This window comes from Ammospiza caudacuta, chromosome Z, assembly GCF_027887145.1.
Source record: "Ammospiza caudacuta isolate bAmmCau1 chromosome Z, bAmmCau1.pri, whole genome shotgun sequence".
Lineage (NCBI taxonomy): Eukaryota > Metazoa > Chordata > Aves > Passeriformes > Passerellidae > Ammospiza > Ammospiza caudacuta.
The window spans coordinates 44,969,508-44,984,200 of record NC_080632.1 but is presented as its reverse complement, the minus strand read 5'-3'; the positions used below and the strand labels follow the sequence as shown (position 1 = coordinate 44,984,200).

The 14,693-nt window shown below is 41.5% G+C and overlaps 1 non-coding gene across 1 annotated transcript; it reads left to right on the top strand.

The window, feature by feature from the left end:
• The first annotated feature begins 12,951 nt into the window (after positions 1-12,951).
• On the top strand, positions 12,952-13,080 carry LOC131571734 (small nucleolar RNA SNORA47). Its single transcript, XR_009275965.1, has one exon. It is a non-coding gene; the product is annotated as a small nucleolar RNA SNORA47 (small nucleolar RNA).
• Positions 13,081-14,693: the final 1,613 nt, after the last annotated feature.

The following is a 14,693-nucleotide window of genomic DNA, read 5'->3' as shown; positions in this document are numbered from 1 at the left end:
GAAAACGCCGTCCCGCAAGGTGAGGATGCAGGAGAACGTAGTGTCTCCCCGACTTTGTCTGGACAATTGATGACTGTACGCAATTTAATTACTTTTCTTCATGTCTTTTGTTCCCAGCATTTCCTTAATTTTCACGTCATCTGACTGGTTCAAAACTTGTGTTCATTTAAACTAATTTTCTTTGGAATGTGAGATTAGAATCAACTGAAAAAAAAAAAGACAGCATAATAATATTGGGAGGGAAATATGGAGGGAGCAGAAGTCAAATTTGAAATGCTTTACAATATATGGATGGCATCAAAGTATATTTTAATTTAATTGCAGAACATACTGAATTTACTTGGTTTCAATGCAAGGCTATTCACTGTTTTGCACTTGTATTTAACCTGAAAAATAGTGGAGAGTGATCTAATCTGTCGTGTTCATACATCAGAGCTTTATAGCTCCTTATTTTTCCAGAAAAAAACAAACTTAATTTTACATATGAGAGTATTTTTACCTATGTACAGAATATGTGTCATGTTTGCTCTTTTCTGCAATTATTTGGCAGAATATTTGGCATACAGTCTGTTATCAGTTGGGATCAATGTTCAAGAAGTGTAAAAACAGTGTACTGTTTGTCCTGGTTTCAGCCAGGGTAGAGTTAATTTCTTCTCAGTAGCTGTGACAGTGCTGTGTTTTGGATTCCAAATGAGAATGGTGTTGATAACACACTGATGTTTTGGCTTTTTGCGAAGTCCTGTTTATCCTAAGCCAAAGACTCCTTTTTTCCCCTTGTCTTGTGCTCTGCCAGTGAAGAAATAAAAAAAGAAAACCAAAAAACTGGGAGGGAGCATAGCTGGGACAGGTAACCCAAACTGCCCAAAGGGGTACTCCACATGCCCAGTATATAAATTGGGGGGAGTGACTCAGAAGAGGGGCCAGTCTGAGTTTGGGAAGGATGGTCTGGCATTGGTTATTGGTTGTTGAGCAACTGCAGAGTGCAGCACTTTTTTTTTGTTCCTTCTTATTACTATTGTTTATTATTATTTACTATTATTTGTGGGGTTTTTCCTTTATTTTCAATTATTACATTGGTTTTATCTTAACATACAAGTTTTATTTCAATTCTTCTCCCCATTCCACCAGGGTAGGAGGGGAAGGGAGAGGGTCTTGAGGGAGAGGCTACATGGTGTTTCAAGCCCACCTGAACTTAAAAACACTATTAAAAGAAAAAAAAAATCACCTGAGATAGCATGAGACCTCTCTTTCCTACGGAAATTTCATATATTTACCACATTTCTAGATCCACCAGACATTATTCCTGGAGACTGCCATAATAAAGGCACTTGTGGTTAGAAAGAGTTTAACTAGTGCTGTCAGACAAAAGTCCATCTCTTATACTCTCTTACCTCTACTACAGCTTATCTAACTAAGTTTCCCACAACAGAAAAAAAAAATCATGCGTATATTGCTTGGGTTAATATGGAAAATTACTATTTTCTCCAGGCTTATGGATTGAGAAGAGAAAATTGAAAATAACTCATGTGCTGGATGAAAAGCATGGAAGACAATAACCCTCCTAAGTAATTTAAAAATCCAGGGCAAAATATCACTCCAAAATAGTTAAGAGCCTGGAACTTGGATATCTAAATGCTGGAGTATTTCAGACTGTTCACAAAATATTTTGACTGTCCTTGCTTGGAATCCTGAATACAGGTCCACTAAAAATGCATATTTCCTCTTAACCAGTCATCTACTGAGAGAAAAATCAAAGTGAGAACCCCAGCAGATGTGTCTAGTTACCAATTATCTTTTAGTTTCTTATCTTCTCCTTAAATATATGAGGGGAATAATTTATACCTTGATTATAAGATATGTAGCAGAGGGGTCATTTAAAACCTTAGGTGGAGCATGTATTTCAGAAATACAAGCAGAGAAAAAAAAAAACTTTATTACAGTTAATTACAGTTAAAATGGATTTGGAAGAGAAACTACTCATATTTTAAAGGCAGACATGAAAAATGTAATGAGGGCCAGACCCTGATCTGCACTTACCCCAGTTTTCATTGGTGTAAGCCTGCTGCCTTTGAAAGACTTTCTCTCCCTTCATACTCCTCCCAGTGAGATGAGGATCAGGCCTGCAGCCTACCTGCCCACCCTTGCCATGATGATGATGAGAATGATAATGAAAAAATTAATGAACCTGGAGTCAGAATTAAAAATTGCTTGTACCTAATACTAATTTTCCTCATGGCTGTGAAGCCCTCTTTTTGATGAGAAGAAAAACAGAACAGTTACCAGCTGTTCACATAATGACGAACACTAATAAGGGAAGACATGCATGTTAATGAGCTGGGGGAGGGGAATCAGAAGGGGCACTCATCAGTGCAGCTGTCAGTGCAAATCCTTCCTCTGAGTATTTTGGAAATCTGATGGCATGTCGGCATGTTACACTGGCAAACAGACTTGAGAATGACATCAGCCCCAGGTAAGGAAAACAGCACTTCTAGAGTCTACTTTCAGCCCTGGCCAGGTGATCAGCCTGTCTTTCACCATGCTGTTAACAGTATTAGGACAGGTATTCTCACCATGTGTAATCTTCTAAAATATTATTACTGCAATCACAAATGAACAGTCAAACTGAGATGACCTCATGGGTCCAGCAGAGAACAACAAGTAAAGAGAGATGTGTGGATCAGAACTGGTGGGAGAATAAGGATGCCCTTTGTATTCTCTGGTCTGTATATCACACAAACAAACTGAAGCTTAAAGGCTTGTCTGCATGCAGAGCTCTGGTGTCTTCTTTCAAAGAAGTGATTTCAGTGCAAAACCCAGCAAAAACCAGTCGTCCCTTAGTTTAAACCCAGTATTTTCATCAGTTTTGGGTCAGAGAGCACAGGCTTATGCTGAAATAAGCCATTCAGCCCAAAGCAAAGTTTGCATTTAGGCCTACAGCACTCTAATTAGCCCACATCAGTTATGTGAAGACAGCACCTGCTCCCAAGAGTTGTAGGTGTGACAGACATCAGGCCACAACAGGTGCTAATCAATTGTTTGGAATTCACTTCTCCAAATTTTCTGAAAGCAATCTGAAGAGGTATTAGATTCATGGAGGACTTCAGCAACATGAGTCCTGGTAGCTTTATTAGAATGTGCATTTGTTCACACTGAATAATCTTGGGAAGCTAATTCATCAAAACTGAGCAATGTAGATCTGGAGAATGAGGCCAACCTTAAAGAAAACCATGCTCCAGAGCTTTTGACCTGCTGAGGATTGCTTAGCCCCCATTCACATGTGCCAATCCACACATGCACGAATTATAGTCCTACATAGCTAGAGGTAAGATTCCCAATATGAAGGACAGTGTTTCATGCAAAAACACAATAGGTGATGTAAAACTGCATGGCTGGATCTATGCTGATTTATATCTAAATCTACACTTATACATTAAAAATGCCTTTAAGTTTTTAGATGTGTAAATAGGTCTTGACAAAAGCTCGCTTATCAGGTTTTTACTCCTCAGAAACAGATGTGGCACATAAATCAGTACTGCAAGTTGTTATATCATCCTCCATGTTGGGCTCAGATTGAACAGAAGCTGCCAGGGACACGTTCTTTCCTGATTAATATGAAGACAGTAATTTTCTTTTTTCTTTTTTTACTATTATAGCTGCAAGAAAAGCGTATGCTACACAGCAGTCAGCACTTCTCAGCAGGAAAAATTGAGACCAAGAACACAGAGATCTATGAAATCAGAGATGAAATGGAAAACCTGAACAAGAGACATAAATTAGAAAAATAATTTAGGAAAAAATCAATTTCCTAGTAAGTTCCACTTAGTCTCACAGAATACCCTGAAATAAAATGCAAAACAGGGAGTCCAACTCCATCAAGATGTAAAGGTTGCACAGTATGGAGGTCAGTGGCACCATGTGAATTCATTTAACTCTGAAAAAGTGTTCAAAAAAATAAGTTCAGAAAAGTAAAGGTTTCTGTTGCTTTTGCAAATGCCTGAATTTGAAAGATGTACTGGTAATAGGATGAGGTGCATGGTAAAAAAAGCATACCCACACACAAGTGTTCTACAACTTAGGTTTGCAGGCAAAGGGCACTTCAAGAGGTGAAATGATCTGCTGGTGACCTGACTGACTCCCTACTTAAGTGACCCAACAACATTACAAAGTTCCTCCTGTACATGCTCCCTGCAGCACACAACAGCAGTTAGAATAGGGCTGGAAGAAGCTCCTGGACATCTACCCTGGCTGCCCTCTTGGAAGCAAGACCTTGTACAAAAGAAGAACTCATTGAACAGGGACAGCTGTGCAACTTACTACAATAAATGTGCATTCTGCCTAGAGATTCCATGACACCCATGAAAGGGGAAAAATTTCCAAATCCAGTCATCTTGTGCTGCACACTAGACTCATTCATACTAGTTTCTTCCCTCATAAATTTGGTAGACAACTGGTTATTATCCTCTTCAACACCATGCCTGCAAACTCTTTGTCTATGCACTCTTTTTTGTTTTTTAAGAATTGATAAACCAAATTATTTAGCTTGTCATCCCAACCATGTTTTCAGGTCCTCAAGTCATTCTTGCTATAGTCCTCCAGACTACTTCCAACTTCTGGCACAGTAGGAGCTGAGAGGAGGGTATGCACGGAAAAAGAGATTTCTGAATGCCAAAGAAATGCTTAGATTACTTAGATGAAGCTGTAAATAATCACAAAACCCACTGCCACTCTCTTGGTGAAATCAGTCTTTCAAAAATTTCTAGCACTTCTCCTACATGCAGACCAAGGCTTTCATTCTGCAGAAGCATGAGGACAGAGGTGCATAAGTCACTTTTCCAACCTGGGAAAACCCAGGTCTCATGTCCCATCAGCCAAACAGGCAGCTGAATTTTCAATTGTGACCACAATTATAAAGAGTGTTGAAACCACTAGACTTGTGATTATAGACTCTCTGCATACCTTCAGGGCACCTCTACCTCAGCAACCTTTGACAGGCCATGTCAGGCCAGGCAGAAATACTTTCTGCTCTTGGGAGATGTTGTGTGGGTGTGCTCCTCTGTGACATTACTCTGATCATAATCCCTACTTATGTGGCCATACTGGAAATAAAGCGGTCTCCAGCTGTTGCAGCCCTGGTGATAATGTCAGCGCAAGGAGCCATTGTTCTCACACTGGAGCAAGGCAATTGTATGCCAGTGCATAGCTACAGCACGACCACTTTTGACATGAAACAATAAGAAAAAACTTATGGAAAATTTGGCACAGGAAATTTATCCAATGGGAATTGCAGTCCTCAAGGTTGAAATTTGGTCAAATTCTTCCATGTGTGCTGAATGCCTTACAGAAACTTTAACAGCCCAAAGAAGATCTTGGACTTTCACCTCTTCTGGAAGACTGCAGCACAGTAAGACACTGACCATGTATTGATAAGAGCCTTCAAAGATTGGTTTTGTGCATCAAAGCACTAAAGCTTGTTCATTGACTTTACATATGTGAGTAACCAACATGGCTTCACTAAGAGCAAATCATGCCTGACATATTTGGTGGCCTCCTACCCTGGGTGGATAAGGGAATGTCATCTAAGTGGACCTGTGCAAAGCATTTGATGCTTCTGTGCATGCCCTTGACTCTACAGCGGAGAGCCCTGGATGGACCACCCAGTGGGTAAGGAATTGCCCGAACGCTGCTGCTTCAAGAGTTATGGCCAATGGCCAGGAGTCTGGGTGGAGAGGAGTGCCGGGTGGTGCTCCTTGGGGCTCTGCACTGGGGCCAGGATCACTCACACCCCTGTCAGGGACACAGCCAGTGGGACCAGGTGCACCTGCATCAGGCTGACTGATGACAGCCAGCTTTGCGATGTCACAACTGCCTGAGGGGCCACAGCACCTCCGGAGGGGCCTCCAGCATAAGACATGAACCTGCAGGAGCAGATCCAGAGAAGGGCCACGGAACTGACCAGAGAGCTGTAGCACCTCTCTTATGTGAAAAGGATGAGAGAGTTGGGGTCGTTCAGTTTGCAGAAAAGAAGGTAATGGGGAGACCTCCCAGTACCTAAGGAGGACCAGGAAAGATGGAGACGTGTTTCTTATCAGTGTAATTATAGGATAAGGGTGAATGAAAGAGGATAGCTTATATTAGATATTAGGAATAATTATTTATTGTGAGTGCCTTGAAGCACTGGAAGAAGTTGCTCAGTGAAGCTTAGATGCCACATTCCTGGAAGTATTCAAGGCCAGGTTGGGTGGGGCTTTGAGCAACCTGGTCTAGTGGAAGGTTTCCTTGTCTATGGCAGGGTGTGAAACTAGGAGATCTTTAAGGTCCTTTTCAACCCAAACTATTTTATGAACCTATGATTCTATCACCTGAAAACAGTAGGTAGCAGATGTGCCTATATTTTAAATTCTAAAAATCATTAATTCAATTGCTGACACCACTTATTGCAGCTTCTTCAGCCTCATGTTCATGCACTGGTTGTAAGCGTGCTGATGTAGAGTGCAGACCAGACAACATGGGAATCCCAGTGATGAAATGTGTGCATCCAAGGGATGGCATGAGATTTTTGCTGTAGGCCAGAAGATATGAATAGGAGACATGGCTGAAACGGAAACGGACCGAAGGCAAAAAAATGGGGTCCAGTTGCTTGCTTGCTAAATACATTCTGTTCTGTGCAGTAAAAGCTAGGGACTCTGAGAGTAAAGAGGGCACAAGAATATAATAATACATTAAATCATAAAGCAAAAAAAACTTCATTGAGATGACAGTGGAGTTAAAGCAGTAAACAACTGGAAAGTATAGTTCTAGCACTTCTGCAGCACTTGAGGGCCTTACTGCAAGGATAACAACGTTCTCTTCATGTTGATTTTCTTTGTGATGTATCAATGAGCTCAGCCATATTTTGAGTTTGGTTACTATCTCGCATTCTGAGGATCTAGGGCTAGGAATGTATTTCTGTTCTTATTAACTCTAACTTAAATTCCAAGTAACTGAACTGAACTCAAAGAGGTGTCATCATCAAAAAAACCCCAATAAACAAAGAGATGCAACCATCAATGAAATAACATCACATTCTTATGTAATCAACAGAAACTTACAAGTGGCAAGCATGGTGAAAAAATACCATTCTGAAAGCCTAAAGTGAAGACTGTTATCTTTACTTTGCATACAAGGATTTTTTACTCCAAATGAGCCTTATGGATTCCAAAATACACTTTGTAAAGCCATTGCTAATTGTCAATTGAGTCACTCCAACTGAAGCCAGTAGAAAAAAATCATGCCAGCGCAACTGTCAAGAGTTAGGTATTTCAAGGCTCTAGACTATTTTTAACAGTATATATAATACAGAATATAAAACATGTAATCATTCAAAAGAAAGTTACACCATCTGAAAAGTGCAGTGTTTTCAAAATAAGCAAGTATCCTGACACCTGTAACATTACTGCAATTTGGCTGGCACTGTGGTAACACCAACTATTAGTGCAGCTGTCACTGCACTAATAGTTGGCAATTCAACAAAATGCCGAATACAAACAACCAGTAAATGCTTTATTTAGGTAAGCAAACATAGGGGATCTAAATCAATGACAACAGAAAGATCTTCCTTGGCTAACTGCAGTAGTGTAACACACATAGTTTGGCAGGAGGATGGTGCTGCAAAATGAGAACACATTTTCTCAGTTTGGGATCATGTTCCTGCAAAGTCTGACATAACCATTTTAAATCACAAAATGAGATTAGCTCAGTTCATTAGAGCATGACGCTAATAATGCCCAAGTTGTGAGTTTGATCCCCGTACAGACCATTCACTTAAGAGCTGGACTTGATAATCCTTGGGTCCCTTCCAACTCAGAATATTCTGTGATTCTGTGAAATTTCTCCTCCAGCTTGAAGAGCGGGGCCTATATGTATATGCGTGAAGACTTCTATACCAACACTAAGTTCAGTTTGCATGGACAGATTTTGGTAGCAGGGGAGCTAACAGAGGCGGCTGCTGTAAGAAACTGCCAGAAGCTTCCACTGCAGCCCCAGGAGGAGAACCTCATCAGAGCAGGTGAACACCTGAAAGGAGCCTGTGAAAACTTTTTGGAGCACAGTCCTGGCAGGGACCTGTGAACTCAGAGAAGGATGGTCAAGCTGAAGCAGGTTTCCTGGTAGGACTTGTGTCCCTGTGGAGGACCCACACTGGAGCAGACTGTGGGTGAAAGACTGCACCCTGTGAAAAGGGACCCGTGTTGGAGCAGTTAATGGAGAACCACTGCCTGCAGTCTGGATGTACATTGGAGAAGTTTGTGGAGGACTGTCTCCTGTGGGAGGGACCCCACACTGGGGCAGAGGAAGGACCCCTCTCCTTGTGCAGGAACAACTTGTGATGAACTGGCTGTAACCCTTATTTCCTGTCTCCCTGCACAGGTAGGAAGTAGAGCTTGGAAAAGAGGAAGGGATGTGACGAAGGAGTTTTTAAGATTTTATCTTACTCCTCATTATCCTGTTCTGATTTTTTTAGTAATCAATTCAAGTAAGATCCTGAAGTTCAGTCTGTTCTGCTGGCAATGGTATTTGGTGAGCGACTTCTCCTTATCTCAATCCATGAACGCTTTGTTGCATTTTCTCTCTCCTGCACACTGGCAGAAGGGAGTGAGAGTGTGGCTTTGGTGACTGCTTGGCATCAAGCCAGCATCCAACCACTACCTTGTTCCTGCAAAATCTGACACAACCATTTTGATTTCTCCTGCAGCTTGAAGAGCTGGGGCAGGTGTACGTGTGTGTAGAGTTCTGTACCAGCATCCAAGCCCTTATCTATTTAGTAACCCTGGCCTATGAGCTTCAGCAGTCAGATCATTAGGTGATGGCAACCAGGGTGCACTCACTGAAGTCAGGGTGAAATCCCAGTTGAGGCTCCTATCTTTACATTCCAGAATCTGGTTTCTCTTTTGAGCTGTCAAACCCAGGCACACTGTCTAGTGAATAGAAACTTGTTTCTTTCAAAGCAAAACAAATAAAAACTATGGCGAACAAAATGACATGACTCATTAGTTAAAATCCTCCAAGAAAACATACTCTTTATGTAAATCAGCAGTGGCAGCTATTAATAATCCTGCCAGCTGTTACAGGAAGCCTTTGAAGTATACTGAGATCCCCACTTAAAGGTCTCCTGATAACACATCTACTGCAGCATTTTAAACATGAGCTTTACACTCAGTTAAGCTTTTTTAATCTTTATTTGTAATAACTGAAGTGATTTATCTAAGCTTCAACAGTTCGTTAGTTTTAATGGTGGATACTGGGAATTGGCATATTACTGTAGCCAGGTATCAGCAGTGTCTAGGGGAAAGAAAATACTTAATGCAAGTCACAGGACAGTGAGGAAAGAAGTGAGCATCATGTCAATATTGTAGAGAGTTCTTTAAACATTTTTGTAATGCTTCACCATCGCTCAAATAACGCCAAATAAACAGACATGGATTTTGCAGAAGACCTGAGGAAGAAGGAATGTAGCAGCTTGTTCACAATTCCAAAGTGTGAAAGGTTACATGCATTAAAAGCACATTCAGTTTTCACTCAAATCTGGCTCTGGCAAAATTCAATGTAAATGGCCATATGAGCAAGCAAGGTGCAGACTTCAATCATCACCCTAATGGCAGGATGTCGGCAGGGTGCCACTCGTACAGACATGAGGGAAAACAGGTAAAGCTGAAAGGCACAGCCATCTTTCATATTTCCCAATCAGTCAAAGCAGACAAAAACTATCTCAGTTTGTAATGAAGCCCCACATATTGCAAATTCATCAGAAGATATATCCTTCTTTAAACACACTAAAGACAAACAGTGGATAAAGCTATTTTAGGGAACTTTTGTACTGTGAGCAATTTCCAAGTCAAATCTTTATTATGTAAAGGTAGAAGTCTCAAATGAAGCATTTATATGATAAAATTAAAAATGGAACAACTGCATTAAAAAAGTATTCTTTCCAAGAACAACCCAGTTATACCCTACTTCTCATCAAGTGCTTTAAAAAGCTCTGAACTGTTGGATAGGGGACTTGTCCATCCAGTTATGTTGTGCCCAACCTGAACAAAGAAGCCCACTTCTAGTGGCCCCTGGTAACCATGTTCACATCACATTGACTCTGTAGTAGATAACAACTGCTCATGGTCAAGTAACACATCCAGACAGAAGCTCTGCTCTCTTGTGTCAATCACAAACAAAAAACCCCAAACCTCTTGGTCAACAAAGGTCAGAAAGTCTCTCAGAAAGACTTCCAAACAGAAAACACACCTCAGATATGCCTCAGTGAGGTTTTTTCCTGCCACTGTCTTCATGGAGGATGAGCGCTCCTGCATTACACTGTGCAACCATCCACTAACACATTGTATGCAGACCTGCCTCTAAGCAAATCTTTGGGATCACCATAAATTTGCACAACAGAGAATGCCTCTTTAAAAACTTTGTGACAGCATTAAAAAAACTGAAATGGTCAACTACTGTGCCACTTACTGACTGTATCACCTTCTCTTCTTTTAACCTATGCTTCTTTGCTACGCTCAGTAGAAGAATGCTGGACTTGCCAGCCTGCCAAGCCATCTCCAAAACTCTGGTTTAATCTTTACCATTCACACTCATCACATGCTTATTGTTCTTGCAACTTAACCTCTGTAGAATCATGAATCCCAGCTTCAAAGACAGCTGGTGAAAGGCAGAGTGATCAGCAGATTTTTCCTTGCTGGAAGGACTTCAACTGCCCATTCTCCTTAGGTTCTTTGCTGGTTTTCTTACTAATGTGAGTTCAATACTTCCTTCTGCTTGCCTAACCTGCCTACAGCCTCTACCCCAGCTATATCCAAATGCCAATCAGTTCTTGACTGTACCTTCTGTGGTCATCAGAGAGTTGCAAAGTAGTTGATGGAAAGAACATCCGGTGGTTTTCTTTTCCAGCTCCCTGCTCAAGCAGGGCCACATAGAACTGGTTGCTTTTTGAATACCTCTACAAAGGGAAAAAATAGTCTTATTTCTAGTGCATAGTTGAAGAATCATTATTAGAGATTTGCCAAGGAACTTACGGAAAGAAACTATAATTTTGATTCACAATAAGCCTTACTCAACATCACTGGGCACTTTAGACTATTCCTGCCTGGTGGTGGTACAGGCTGAGTAAAGAGGATAACATGCTGAAAAAACAAGCCCAGTGAGCAATCTGATGGTGGTAACTCAAATATCACAGTTTTACTTATTCAGAATATTGTTTTTTATGCGTAGAAAGCAGCTAAATCAAGAAATCTGATGATCTAGAGAAAAAAAATAAGCCAGAGGAAGCAACAAAGGAAGAAATAAAGGACTGAAGGAGAAAAATGCTGGAGGTGAACAGGTTATTGTGCAGGACTCAGATTGCTACACATTCTAGCTCGACAACCTGTGAATTTTCCAGTCCCACGAAGTCCAGCAGTTGAGGTTTGGCCAAAGCACACCACCTGCAGCAGGAACCAGGCTTGTCTGAAGACTATCAAGGCAACACCATTGTCCTCGGACAGAAAAGGGAAGGAAGATGAACGGAGGGGCTGTAAGGCTTTTTACAACACACAGGCAGGGCATGGTAGATTCAATTTAAGAGTCAGCTCTGTGTGAATGAGGCGCTCTGCTGACTCCCTTGGTGGGCCACGCTAGCTCTTCCTGTCATCTTTCTCAAGATCACTCCTGAGACACTCATTCATTCTTAGGATAATTTTTAAGTCGAAATGTTAAAAAAGTAATGTAAGTGTACTTTTAAACTACTATCTACAGCTACCGTTTTCGTTTGTCTACCTGTCCTCTGGTAATGTGATGCATTCCCTACTCCCTTCGCTGCTCCTGAGCTGCAGAGCAGCACACCAGCGGACAGCTCGGGCCCATGCCGGCGTCGTGCCTGTGCCCTGCCCGGCGGAGGAAGCCGCGGGCGGCGCGGTGCGGGCCGAGGCCGTGCCAGGCCCCGCTCCGCTCCGGCCCCGCGCCCTGAGGGCACACAAGATGGCGGCGGGGCGGAGGCGGGCGGGCGGCGCGGGGCGGCCCCTGCGGCGGGAGGCACTGCTGGGCGCGGCTGCTGGGCGGCTTCCCGGGCACAGCGCGGGAAACCAGGCCGTCAACCCCGTTTCTTCCCCTGCCCTATTAGCGAGGAGCTGCAGAAACGGCAGAAGAGGCAGCATGTGTCCTGTTTGCAGCGCTGAAATGCCACCAGGATGCTTGGGCACAGACGGAGGAGAGCGGATAGTGCCCCGGTGCGCTGAAGGGCTGAACTAGGATCGCTGCTACTGTAAAGCCTTATGCAGGTATGTTCATCAGCAGAGAGGCAGTGCTGGATTAAAATAAGGTGTAGATGAAACCCGTTTAGAAATCAGAAACTCGCTGAGAAAAAAATTCCCACATTTAGAGATCAGAGCACATGGAAAAAGATCACACAGAGAAAAATCCACTGGAATGCACTTTTCAGTACATCTTCTTGGTAACTAAGATGCTGGTTTTGACCTCTCTTCCTGCTGCCGTGGATTCATCTGCTGGCAGAAAGACCCAGTCTTTCACTAAACACAACTTTCACATAACCAGCTGCAGCAGCTTTGCTGGAACAAACACTCCAGTTTCATCCTACATTATGTTTTGTAAAAGCAGTTCATGTGCAAATAGTTCAGGGCCTTGCACACAACACTGATCACACTCCATGTTTTTCTGTGCCAGATGGATGGTTCCGCTCTTAAGATAATAATGTACCTACTTCTCTTTATATTTCAGAAATATGTTTGCTAAGTTGACAAAATTCACTGTGAGGACTACAAAAACTGTTTATATAAACTGATTAATTTTATCCTTAAGAACTTTAGGATTATAGGTATTCACTAACAGTATTTATATATAAAGCAAACTGCTAAAACTTGACTTTAGCTGTATAAAAAAGCAGCTTGAAGTGTCATAAGCTGGGAAAGGCAACAGGATGGTTGGAGGACTGAGAAGGTAAGACAGTTAACCTTTATGCTGTATCTTACTGGTTATAGCCTCCAAAATTATAATAGTGCAATAGCAACTCATGTTCCCCTTCTGACATGAGGGAAAGCAGTACTGCATTTGCACATAAGGCTTGCACACAACTGGTGGTTTTCACCTCATTTGTAAGAGGTCGCTAAAGGATGAAAACTCCTATTTAGCACAATACAAGTCTTTCTACTCAATAAAGGCACACAACTGCTTGATGACAATTACTCAAACTTACCTCCAGTTGTTTTTTTAACAATCTGTGTATTAATGGTACTGCTTTTTCCACTTCCCTAGGCAGCATCAAGAGAGAATAGGATTTGTCGCACCAACACTGAACCAAGACTAAGCTTCAGCCCTTTATATGGAACTGCTGAAAGAGGAAGCTGTTTTCTTTTTTAAGGGCGAAGATTAGAGGGCGGTCTGATCTCACAGTCTCTTTGCTATTCTGGGTGATTTCTTAAAACAAAAAGATGTTTCAGCATACAAAAAACTCCATTTATCTTCTTATTATAAAACAGTACTACCAGCAATGAAGTATTATCAATCTTTTTATTTTCTGAGCTGCTCTTACCGGCAACTTCTTCTCAGTGAGCCCCTCTTAAAAGGGGCTAATTTAGGAACTTGTTTGCTCTGGTCAGTTCTCATTATTTATTTCTCTTTGCTCTATCTCGCTTCTACTCAAACTTTTTTACAGACTTCTACAGTAGTTTCTCAGTTTTCTTCTTATACACACAGCTCTAGGTGGCAGGTTCAGATGTGATTCTTACACACAAGTTCTAAGACTTTAGGTTCTGAATTTGCTTGACTAGAAACCTCTAATTTACACTCGAGGCATGTGCTCTGACACTTATTAGAACAGCAAACCAGCAATACTAGTGTTTATCATAAACACTGCACTGCAATAATACTTGCACATCTAGCTTTTGCTTACAGGCTATTGTCGTGTTCCTTGGGGAGACAGGGCAGCCAGAGGACAGCCACTGTCACTTCACACAGCATGCTAACTTCTTGATGCACTAAAGGCTCTCCGAAATTGTTCACAAAGGCAGGCTATTCTGTTTGTTACAGAGAACTTTAAATCTCTACAGCAGATTGTTTCTAGTCTAGACTTACTGTAGTACTAGCTGAAGTCTCATAAATCTCATAAGTTTCATTAACTAATTCATCTCATTCATCTCTTCTATATAAAATCTGTTTTACAAAATATCAGTCTTTTTTAGTTCTCTTCTTGCACAATCTAATTAAGCACTGTGTCTACTTACACTTGTTTTACTGCTTTGCAAAAAGGCTGTGCTAGTCACAGCTGAAACTCTGATATGCTTACAGACACAGATACACGCACTCCCTCTACCTTTCATCTCAAATTCACTAGAGCTAAGGCTTGAATTGCTGTGAGGGGGAGAATTTTTGGAATTCTTTTAACTTGCTTTATTGTAGTTAAGCATAAATCACTGTACTATAGTTCTCTTGTGTAAAATGCTACTCTTGTTGCAACAAAATCTTAAAATTTCTACAAACACTACTATACAATCTGAGAGCTCATACTCACGGTTAAAATATACTAAATCTACACAAATCACTACATTTAAACACAATAAATACTATCACTGACATTCTTCTACTCGCTTCTCTGCAGGGCATTTCTCTCTCTGCTCCTGCAGCTTGCTGCAGCCGGTGCTTCAGGTCTCACTCGGTTGCTTCAAACA